The sequence below is a fragment of the Leuciscus leuciscus genome (genome assembly GCF_965113295.1).
Source record: "Leuciscus leuciscus genome assembly, chromosome: 23".
Lineage (NCBI taxonomy): Eukaryota > Metazoa > Chordata > Actinopteri > Cypriniformes > Leuciscidae > Leuciscus > Leuciscus leuciscus.
Genome location: NC_138747.1, coordinates 13,744,712 through 13,757,492, shown reverse-complemented (window position 1 = coordinate 13,757,492; position 12,781 = coordinate 13,744,712). Strand labels below are relative to the sequence as shown.

Below are 12,781 nucleotides of genomic sequence, written 5' to 3'. Positions count from 1 at the left end.
CACACACACACACACACACACACACACACACACACACACACACACACACACACACACACACAGACACACACACACACACAATGTATAGACTGTAGCTTAACATATTTATAAGGTACAATCACAATCTAAAGCCTCAAGTTTAAATTAATAACAGAATAAAGTGTAGAACCTAAAGACGAACTTAAAAGATAAATCATGTAACTTGGCATTTCCCCCCAAAAAAAAAAATCATTGTGTACAAACAAATATTTTAAGAATTTTAGGAAGCTATTATACCCACATTTCCCATTTAACCACCATATGATACATCCATAATGTCATTTAGGTGTCTTCAAATTGCCCGTAAGAATATCAAAAGCCTCAGGCATTCCTATGGTACCACAAGGCAAGGCAAGGCAAGGCAAGTTTATTTATATAGCACATTTCATACACAATGGCAATTCAAAGTGCTTTACATAGAAGAAATTAAAATAATAAAAAGAAATAAGAATAATTAAAACAGTTTAGTAAAATTAAAAAAAATACAGTACTTATTAAAAAAAAGAATATTATTATAGATCTTTCCTTCAAAAGGATTCCCACAAGGAGACCGAAGGCTCTAAATAAATACAATTCAGAAGTAACGATGAGTGTGATGGGGAAGTCATGTGAGGGTCAGGTGGTGTTCTTCTTTTCTTTTAAAGCTCATGTGAGTTGCCTTTTTAATTTGGAAATGTCTCCAAAACAGACATGTCCATTACCCCACTATAAAGGCCCACACCCTGTTTCTTCTGTGGTCCAGGGGAGTCCCTATTTGAACGAGTTCCTCTTTTTGGGGTGCCACAGAAGACCAATATGCAAACAAGCATGACTTTGCTAACAGGAAGTGGAATTTAAGTGTCCTTAAGATTGGGTACCAAGCATGCACACTATGCTAGATAAAGCCATCTGAAGTCTGCCAAGCGCGTCCTCTCTTGCTTCACATCACAAACTATACTGTACATAGCCACGGGGGGAAAGGACAATCCAGAGGGACTGGGCCGCCTATGGAGAAAAGCTTATTGTACTAGAGGTACAATAAGCAAAGCAGCTCCTATTGAGATAGTACTGAAGCAGTATTTAGCCCACAGTGTACATTTCAGCGGTGGAGGGGGGCAAACACACTACAAGCTTTGTGGTTCATGCTGGTCAGTGGACACTTTCAGGCTCTGTCACCAGGGCAGTTGCCAGAGGTTGACTCAGTTCCAGGAGAGCAGAGTTTTGGGACGGGCTGTCTCGCAAACAGCTGGACTGATATACAGAAGAACCGGACCACAGGGGTGGTTCATTACCTGCTGGTATTTGATTTTAAAATGAGTGAGGCGAGATCAAATTTGAAGGTGGCACCAGACCATTTGAAAAAATGACTGTTATGATACTCGTGGGCAGGTGTTATTATGTTGCTTTAATGCTTGGAAAGATATTCTGGGAAGTTTCTAGAGCAGGAGTTTGCAAACCTGCTCCTGGAGGGCCAGTGACCGAAGAGTTTAGCTCCAACTTGCTTGTTGCCTCAATACACCTGTCTGGAAGTTTCTAGCGCTGCGTTTGAAATCGCTTACTATAGTAGTACTACACTTGGTTTGAAACTTACTTCAGGACAGATTTTAAAAAAGTATGCTCTATATAGTATGAAAGTTGGACGTACTACATCTGCCATGTTGTCATTGTCACGTGCCATACGACATCGGTTGCGTCGATTCACTTCCATTTAGAGTGATTTCCACAATTTGCTTCGGGTTCAGTTGATAATGTGAATTCTCTTTGTTAACCAAAAGAAAGCTGCTTGGTTTGAAAGTGACTTCTGTCATTGCAACACTATAAAAAAAAAAGAAAATCTAAGCAATCTGCCATTGGCCTTACAGCTGGTCCCACCCCAAGTTACACCATTGGTTGAGTCAGTGTTGTTGTGTCGGGCTGATCGGGATTCAAGCAAACAGAGCAATGTTTTGATAGTGCCACACAGCCACAGTATTTATACTTTTCAAAAAGGATGCACTTATATTAAAATTCTGTCCAGTACTGGTAACCCGATAATTATTTTCATGTTATGATCTATATTAAAATTATATATTATTTTGAATAAATAAAAAATAAAATAATAGAAACAATCGTTTTAAATTCTACAAGTGAACACAACACTAATGCACAGTATGAATAATGGATATTCATTTTATATTTTGCTAAATATTACATTTAACTGTGTTTATATATTAATTTACCATTTACCATAACTGAAAAGACAGGAAAATACCAATATTTAGAAAATCTCTAATATCAGCCAATAACTACTTTTCAAGGGAATCAAACTATCAATAGCTTGCATATAGTCATATCTGCCTCTTAAATGGGAATAGGAGTATTTTAACATTGAAAAATACTTAAGTTGTAAGTATGAGCAATAGCTTTGGCACATGACTAGGTGGCAATTTATAACTGGTCAGATAACTGGTAAACATTTCCCAGTTCTTCCAATGAAGAAACAACCTGATGGCTTGATTGTTTCTCAGAAGTCCACTGAAGAGTCAGAGTTGGACGTTCTCATATCTTGTATCAACAAAACATTTCAGGCTCAGCCCTGAACATAGTGACGTATATATCCGGCATATACTGACGCTGCTCTATGCGTAAACCACCTCCTTTTGTGACGTCGCTCTCCCACACCGCCCATCAGCGAATGCCAGGCATACACTGCCCCGATGGAGATGCATCCAAACAGAGCCAGCTATCAAAGTGCTCCATTGTCACAGTAGCCAGTGAATTCATGGCATCTCTACATCAAATGATGAAGAAAAAATTGAAAAAGCCACAAAGCTTATGCACATACACACAAACAAACCTGCATGCTTACAAAGTCTCATAGCATTCAATATGTCACTATGCCTGTGTGCCGCCTTTAACACAGCAAAGCTCAATACTGCTAAATATTATATATCTATTATATATTCCAGAATTGGTTGCAAACAAACATTTATTTGCATGATGGAAAAGATAATGCATGTCTTCCTTAATTGGCAAAGACAGTGATAAAGAATAAAAATCAGGAAATGACATGAGTCAGACTCAAACTCGCATTGCCTACACAAACACCATATGTCAGAGCACATGGCATGCACTAACCACCAGGCCAATACTCAAACAAATGTCCTAAACATAACAATTCTAGGAAACATGCAAATCTGAAAATGCCCTCAGAACACCTGTGTGTGAATACTAATGCAAGAATACTAATACACTGGGTGGGTCAAGGTTTGCCAACTAGCCCCTGCTACCAGATAATGTAACTACACAAAATGGATACAAAAACATCCTTATGTATTAACGGCCATTTAAAAGTTTATTCGGACAAAAATAAAACAATTTGCAGGGAATCTGAAACATATGGCTACTATTTCATCATAGCATGACAGACATTTTCAGGGAATGGAATTGCTTGCTTAGGTCATCATTATTTCCTAGAATGCAATGAGCATTAGCCAGAGTAGCTAAAAGTGATCAGTTTGTGTTCAGAGCTAGCGTCTGCAATATCAGACATGAACTCATTCACAAATCTGAGATTTGGTGAGTAACTGCTGCTTATATGCAAATATGAATATACCTCGTAGTCGTGGGGTTTTGGACACTGCAGTAACCTGCACAGGAATGGTGGGCAGGGGTCTGGTAAAGGACCAGATTATGTTGGCTCTTCAGTTTCTCCCCACACTTGATTTACCATCCGCCCTCTCTAGCAAAGCAGCGAGGCAAGCGGAACCAAAAATAACACCCACACTTTCTGTTCCTGTTTGCTGAGACACCCTGTTCCCTCAGGGTAATAGACTGCTGCAGTGTAAAATGACTCTGCAGCACACAGTGAACTTTCCATGCTCTGGCCAAGTTATCCAGCATGTTCTAAGGATTCACACTCGCACATGGGATTAACGCTCGCCGGGATAATGCTAGGTGGGATGGGTAAGGGAAGGACATCACTCAAGTAGGAAGTTGAACCTTTTGACAGTGTCTTCACAGCACCCTTTTCCTTCCTCTTTTTCCTCAAGATAATCAAGAGCTCAATTACTTTGAGTTTTGATTTGGTACAAACCAGGTCACAAACATTACAAGGAATTCAACTGGAGCAGATAACGACAAATGGCAGATATTAAAATTCTATGCTATTGTCAAAATAAATAATCTACAAGCAAATGTAGGCATCACAACTTTATAGTGTAAAGTATAAACTATAAACAAAATGGACATTCATTTTGAGATTTGCTAAAGATTGCATTTAACAGTGATATTAAAGTAATGTTTTTAATGTTGAACTTTTAAGTTAGCCTAATCGTTACCGATATGCTAAACAATATATGATAATTTAAAACAATTCTGCATTTCTTCTCTTGTTGGTTTCCTAATCTAGTTGTGTAATAAACCTAGCATTGTGTACTACAATGATAGTTGGCTCTCTGATGAATCCTTTGTTTTCCCTCTGTAAGTCGCTTTGGATAAAAGTGTCTCCTAAATGCATAAATGTAAATGTAAAAAACATAAACAACAACTTAAATATAGTATTGATATATTGTGCATCATTTTTATAAATTCCGTACAATAATCACAAAGATGGCAGAGATTTTTAAAACAATATGGAGCACTTCTATTGATAAACTGAATATCATCTAGGGTCTCATGATTTCAAGAAAATAAAAACAGAAAAATCCCCAAATGATGCTTGTGTCATGTGCAGTGTGGTCATGCCTTTTGGGCTCCCAACAACACAGCGATTACCTCACTCGCAAACTCATGCAATCAAGTAAATAAACATCACTAAGACTTCTGCTTTTAAAGTCACTGATTCTGCTGTCCTCATTCCAAAACTGTTTCATTTCACTGTTGATTGACAATGAGAATGGAGAAAATGCCAATTTACTAAATATCAAAAGAGAACAAACACTTTCAGGTTTCCCTGCTTTCACGTGAACAAGACACTTCCATGACCTCCCATACTTTTAACTCTTTCCCTGCCATTGATGGAGTTTTTCTGTCATTTATTATTAAAGCTTTCCCGCCATTGACAGATTTTTTTCCGGCAATCCATGTTTTCACTGTTATACGGTAGGGGTGCTATGACACATCTTCTTAAAATGTACAGAATCTCCGGATCCAAAAACAAGCAAAGAAGAAGCGATAGAAGCATTGCTTATGCACATGTAAGCTAACATGATCATCAAACATTAAACAGCTTAGAAATGTTACTGAATGAAAGTCGAACCCAGGAAGAGGTATAGGACTTTGAAGCTCTGGGAGTGTTGATGGACTCAATCTACTCAGTCTATATTTTGATCATTGTTTTGTATCTGATCCGAACAGAAGCAGTGTTTGACAAAAACAAAATTTTCTCAGCTTTTTGTTCAAAATGTTGCTTTTTTATATTTATTATAAATAAATATATATATATGATCAGATATTCATTCAACAAAATATTCTGGGTTCCATGACATTTTGTAAAAATAATCAAAAATGCTGTCGCTGTCTGGCAACTTTTCAAAAAAATGCTGGTAGGGAAAGAGTTAAGTGGTCATATGCTGGATTAAACGGATTGCTGGATTTAGTCCAAGATGCAAGACAGCTTAATCCTGACACAGCTGTCACAATACATTACACACAGTATGTTTACTTTCTACAACACAGCTGGTTTTTCCAGACAGTTTTAAAATATAATGTGTGTGTATATATATATATATATATATATATATATATATATATATATATATATATAATTAAAATATAAGTATATTTTGTTTGGCTGCATTTTTTTTTTAATCAAAAATACAGAAATATTATTACTATTTAAAATAACTGTTTTCTATTTATACATATTAAAATGTAAATTTATTTCTGTGATGGCAAAGCTGAATTTTCAGCATCATTACTCCAGTCTTCAGTGTCACATGATCCTTCAGAAATCATTCTAATATGCTGATTTGCTGCTCAAGAAAAATGTCTTAATATCAATGTTGCAAACAGTTCTGCTGCTTAATATTTTTGTGGAATCTGTGCATTTTTTTTTAGGATTCCTTGATGGATGACTAGAACGTTTAAAATAATAAATTTGAAACAGACTTTTTTGTGACTTTTTATCAATTTAATGCATCCTTACTGAATAAAAGTATTAATTTATCTAAAAAATGTAGGCCTATATATACTTCCTCTCAATACCACCAGTAGTTATATTTACAATCTAGAAAAAATAATAGTGGAAATACAAAACTGAGGATGACACTCCTACATTCCTGAAATGTCACTGTTGTACAAGTGTGTCAAGATTCTTGATAAAATCTAGAGCATTGTCAAGCTCAAATATGTGCTAGTGTGTAGACTAACTTGATTAGATTCTAACTTATCTAACAACTGCAATGACCTGTGGGTGACTTCTTTCAAAATGTTCAAAACATACACAAACAACATGTCGTTTCTACCGTCTTTGCCATGTCAATTACTATGTGACCTCTTGACTCTGAAGCAGTGGAAAATATAATTGTTTATTATTATCAGACAATGCTGCTATTGAGAAGTCTGTTTTTAAAAATAAATCATCTAATATTGCAAACGCTGTGGTGTGCAGTCAGAGCCACGTGCAAAGTTATTCATGGACTTGGGAAGGATCATAAAAAGTTTCTGTTAGACCAAGTAAGATTTAAAAACAATGTTTATTATATAAAGCCCTTTCATTTGGGTCATTTTATTATGAGGGGGCATTATATTTACTCAACCCATGTCACTGATTACTCACTCGTTCAACAGGAAATCATAACCCAATACGACCTAATGCAACTTCCAACTTTGTCGGCACTTACGGGAAAATACACAAACGACCCAATGGATTTTCCTAACAGACAAGCCCAGCTGCACTTGGACACACGCTGAATGCTGTATTCTCCACGGCTTTCTGTGCCTTTATTCATTTCTCTCTGTGAGAAATATCTCACAATTACCTCTTTGTGTAGAAAGTGCTGAAAGTGATCTGGGTGTCCTCCACGCGCTGCTCTCTACATGACTGGGTGCCTGCCTATGAGTGGGCTGAAAAACTGGAAGAGAAACACAGAGATGTGTATTAGTGGCCATGCTTTGTCCAGTGAGTAACATGAAGAGGTGTCCGGTTGTGGATGAATCGGAGTGATGAGAATACTGCAGATACAGTAGCTGCGGCTGTGCTGTTACTAGCGGTCAAAGTAACAAGGCAACAGGTGTATCGCAGATATTTATATTTATATGCACAGTTGATATCTGGGTCAAACCATGAAACGTCTAATTAAACTTCTTACCAAACTGTGAGAATTAAACTTGTACAGTGCATTCATTCTTATAGACCCAACAACTCTGTAAAGTTATTCTGCACAATGACGTGTAACTCTGAGTATCCATGTTAAAGCTGATGATAAAGATTTTATAATGTGACCACAATCTTTATGTTCAGTGTGATCCAATGATCTTGGAGAGATGCCTCCAGTACAGGAAATGTTTTTTTTTGTTAGCCATAAAGCTCTTGAAATGCTTTTATACTGCTAATATTTAAATGCTAATATTTATTGTGATGTGAACTATCCCTGTAAAAATAATAAAATAAAATAAATACTACAGTTGAAAAGTAGCTCTTAAATAATACTGCTAATATTCACATGCTAATATTTATTGTGAACTGTTCCTGTAAAAATAAAATAAAAAATAAAATAGGGACTGCAGTTGAAAAGTAGCTCTTAAATAATACTGCTAATATTCAGATGCTAATATTTATTGTGAATTGTCTTTGTAAAAATAATAATAATAAAATTAAATAAATAAAATTAAATAAAAACCACCAGACCATTTGAAAAAAATCTTTTGTTTGTCTATCTAATGTTTTGGCTAAATATATTATGCTTTATAATTTTACGCAGTGGTTTTTAAATGTTATAGCCCTATTGTGTGAGTGCCGTGAAACAGCATTGAAACTGCACTAACAACTATCGTTCTCCAAAGTGCAACAATGGAGGTAAACTCTGAGCTCTGTTAAACACACTTTACTATATTTAAACCTAATCTGCAGATTTATACCTCAAAATCAGCACAGAAAAGTCCAAAAAGTCCAGTGACTCCATCAAGACCAGCTTATGGGTCTCTGCCACTGATTTATCCCACAATACTATGACCATCATAATAAAAGTACAAGTCAAAACGCCCTATAAACTGTTTAAAAGAGCTCCACAAGTATATCTCTGTTAAATGTGAGACTTCCAATAAAACACATTTCCCAACCATTGAGATGACTTTCACTAAATATGTGTGCCCATTAATATTCAAGCCCGCTATGGGTCGTTGATGTCAAATTACACAAATCTCGGTAATGATTCACTCTTTATACCTTATATGCAGTTGTAGACAGGCAGTGCAAATGAAGAAGGCCGGTCAATGATTATCTCGTCCTATTCACCACAAATACACAATCCTCATGTAAGTCCAAACCCAAGTGGCGTCCTAACAGAATGCTTAGCCTTCATGTTGAAGCGTGGCTCTTATACTAGAGACTAGACTGTGCTGGCTGACAGCGCCGCCACTCGTGACCAATTGCCACAGAGAAAGAGAGAGGGAGAGCGATCAACAGTCACAGGGAAATCCTTAGTCATGAAGCCTTACAGTACAGTGTCCACAACTTCTCTTCTTCTGTCTATTACCTCCTCCAGTTCCCATAAATGACCCAGACCCTGTGAGCTTCTGTGAGAGAGGAACAAGGGAACTTTATTGTCCCTTATCCCTTTCCTTAAGTCCTCTTCAGTCTCCTCTGAATGTAATGAGTCTGGGGGAGTGTGATGAATCACTGGTTAGGCTTGGTCAGCAAAACACTCATGTGGACATGCGTGTCAACACACTTCACATGACTATATCTGGACTATATACCGTGAGTGAGCTATTAGGGAAGTGACTTAAAATGTGATAACTGCTGCACGATGTTGTCCCTCAAGATCTTATCTTCACCGCAAGTTGAAGCATGCAGATACACTTGAACGTCACATGAATGTCTACTAATTCAGTGGTTCCCAACCTTTTATTGTCTGAGACCCCCTTTTCCCCAAGAAAATATTTTAGGGCCTCCCTTCACATTTAATGATATTATCGCTCTTGTAAGCTTGCAGCAAGGATGACAGAATATGTTGTTTTCAAGCAAACGGTATGTTTACTATAACCAGATATGTTTATGCACAAATAATAGCCTATAATATTGAAAATACAATAGCAAAAACATCAGTAGGCCCTTTGTAATTAAAAAATGTAAGCCTAGGAGTAGCCTATAAATTGGCCCTATTTGTAAAAAAAAAAAAAAGCATATAGGCTATTACTAAATGACTGCTGTCTGGGACCTCAATACTTGCATGTTATTTGTGAGGCTTTATCAATGTGAGGCTTTATTTTTGACGCTTTTGGCGCTATAGCGAGCGATAATAAACTTGCGTTTATTAACAGAATAATGCGTCTTTCGGAAGAACATTGTAGCCGGAACTACTTCTCTCTGTGTACGTCTATGACGAGTAACGCAGGTACTGGGCTACTCCGCAGCAGCAGCGATCCGAACCAGTGTGAAATAGTCCCAATGTAAACACTTATTATAGGTGTAGGCTACCATAGTGGTTCAGGATAAGACAAAAACACGGATTGGAAAATGGATTCATGATGAACTCGCTCATTATATACATTTTGTACATTTTGAACAGAAAAAAGTTAAGGACTTTTATTTAATGCTCATTGCTCAAAACTATTCAAAATACGACGCGACCCCCCACAGAGCTCGCTGAGGCCCCCTTGTGGGCCGCGACCCCCCTGTTGGGAACCGATGTACTAATTAATTCGGCAGGTTTTAATCCAAAGCGACTTGCATTCTTGTGTTTTTATAACCAGTTCCTGGGCATTTAAACCATAACCAGGGTGTTGCTAGCATTATGCTCTACCATTAGTACATGATGATGCTCTGATATGGTCTTCAAGTTTTACATGATGATGATGATGATGGTTAAGGCTTCACATACACTACTGTTCACAAGTCATCATTCTTTTAAATATTTTTGAAAGTCTCTTTTGCTCACTAAGGCTGCATTAATTTGATGAAAAATACATTAATATTTTTGTAGAAACCATGATTCACTTTTTTTCCAGGATTCTTATTAAACAGAACAGCATTTATTTAAAACAGACTACTGACACTTTTGACCAATTTAATGCATCTTTTGTTGAATAAAAGTGTTAATTATTTTTATTTATTTTTAAATACTGCCCCCAAACTTTTGAATGGTAATGTACAAGATGTCACTTTTTAAGATAGAAGCACCTTAAACAATAACTGTTCGATTTAATGATCAAAGTAATTTTTTTTGTTAAAACTGTCTAAAATACAGAAATCCCCATTCACATGTCTAAATTCAGTCAGTCAAATTGAGTCACACTTCATAAAGATCATTTGCTTCCTCATGTCAGTCAGAACCCATTTTCTTGTGGGATACACAATGAGTTAATATTAAATTATGTCATCATTTTCTCACCCTCATGTTGTTCCAAACCTGTATTACTTATTTTATTTTTTGGAACACAAAAGAAGATATTTAGAAAAAAGTGTTTTTCTCAATACTATGAAAATGAATGGGGTTCAGGTGTTGTTTCGACCCCAACATGCTCCATTTTGTATTGAGCAGAAGAAAGTGTCATAGACGTTTGCAATGACATGGGGGTGAGTAAATATTCTGGCAAAAATATGAACCTTGAATGAAGCTTTGGATAAATGATTCTGCTAAATTGCAAATGCTTCGATTCTTGTCTTTTAGGGTGTGAAAAGTCAAATGTAATGGAAGGTGAATTACTAGAAAGCAAAAAACATGATACAGCGAGAGCTTTCCTAACATGTTAGATCAAGCCAAAGACATTAAGAAATGTTCCATGGTGCTTTTTAGAGTAAAATAACAGCTGTGAAACTGTGTCTCCCCCTAGTGGTCATAAAAATAGTCTAAAATATTATCTAAGCGGTTTATATTAAGTGAAAAGTTCCAGTAAGTGCCTTTGGTAAAGGCCAGATGTGCAATTTAAGGAATGACACCACGATTTTGGGCCATAAATTTACTAACTCAGCATGTGTAGTTAATAAACAGAGAACTATATCAACCATTACCACCAAATTTATGAATCACAATCAGACAAAACAAAGACTGATGGAAGGGTGAGTTTAGAGGAAGCGAGATGTCAGTTACAAGAAATGACTATTGCATTATGCCTGAATAATTCCCACCTCTGCTTTAGATCATGTGCACATATAAAAAATAGATTTCTGCATTATGGGGTTCTGTGACATTTAGAATGACATTGGAGGACCAAACTTTGCCAGAATACCATTGGTTCTCTATAGAACAAAATTGTTATAATGAAAGATTTAAATGTGCTAAATTTACTATAAGCTGCATACATTTTTTACACTTTTATTCAGCGAGGATACATACCATTTATCAAAAGAGACAGCTAAATCATTTATAACATTTCAAAATATTTCTGTTCCAAATAATTGCTGAGCTTTTGAACATTCTATCCATCAAGTAATCTTGAAAAAATGTAGATCATGGTTTCCACAAAACATTTAGCAGCATAACTGAAATATTTATTGTGCATCAAAGCAGTATTAGAATGATTTCTGAAGGATCATGTGACACTGAAGTCTGGAGTAATGGCAGCTGAAAACTTTATCTGCCCAAATTTGGGGAAAAAATGAAAATAAAATGGCAAGTGCTTTCACTTGTATTTTCGCTGCTTCCCATGACCCATAGCACTCATCCAACAGTAGAAAACCACAGTTACAGTATATACCATATTAATGACACATTATTCCAGTCTGCTAGAAATGTTTTGTAATTGTATGCATGCATTACTTTCTATAAAGGTTAAACAAGCATCTTAGGGTGCACATGCAAAGAAGACTAGCAATAAACCAAAGTTACCAAAATAACAATGAGACAGCAGAGCGTCTGTGGCCATTTATGGAAGCTTACAGATTCTGTTTTGATGGCAAACTAATGTGAAAGTGCCTATCAGAGCTCCACAACAGGGCCAGACTGGGCTAACCCAACATAAGTCAATTTTTAACCATTTTTACACAAAAATACATGCATTTTCAATTGCGTCTGCTCCTGTTTATTTGTTATCACATGACTACTTTAAATAGCTCCATTAGGGCTTTTAGTCCAAAAGAGTGCACATTTAGAAAACATAGAAATATAGATTTTTCATGTTCACATCACATTTCTTTAGAGAGAATGATAATTAGTAGTAATTTTATGCTAAATTATGCCATCTGAGAAGCTTTGCGCACTCTCTCCCATCTCACTATACTGTTACCCATCACATTATACTCACATTGCTCACTCATAGAAAAGTTGTAAACAGCAGATCAGCTGCGTCTCTGAGCAACGAGCGGTTTCGTTCCTGAATGAATCAGCGTTTTTGAACGAATCAGTAGAGTAAATGATTCAATGACCCATTCATAAACACATACTGAATTCGGAATCACATACTATTCTTACTATTTGTGATGCGATCTGGGAAAACCCACCACATGGTGAAATTTTACCTATTACAGGTTTTGATATCATATTGAAGCTGGTATCAAGCCCTTTCCAAATCTGTTTTTATTTGTATCATAGCTTGTTGGTAGCAAAAGTTATGTTTATCTGAAGTCGGCTGATCGCTATGATTTTCTGGAACGGAATTTTGAGAAAAACAGGTTTAATAA

The 12,781-nt window shown here is 36.3% G+C and overlaps 1 protein-coding gene across 5 annotated transcripts in view; it reads right to left on the bottom strand.

Annotated features, from left to right (window-relative positions):
• The window catches only part of tfeb (transcription factor EB), a 36,683-nt gene that overhangs the window by 14,915 nt on the left and 8,987 nt on the right, over nucleotides 1-12,781 (bottom strand). For 3 of the 5 annotated variants that reach the window (XR_014202012.1, XM_082156138.1, XM_082156141.1), the window contains exon 2: nucleotides 6,981-7,073. The exons of 1 other annotated variant lie outside the window; for it this stretch is intronic. The gene's annotated coding sequence lies outside the window, so the exon portion shown is untranslated. Of the gene's footprint in view, nucleotides 1-6,980; nucleotides 7,074-8,386; nucleotides 9,228-12,781 lie in introns of those variants that run through there. One more of the 5 variants, XM_082156139.1, reaches the window with a different exon arrangement.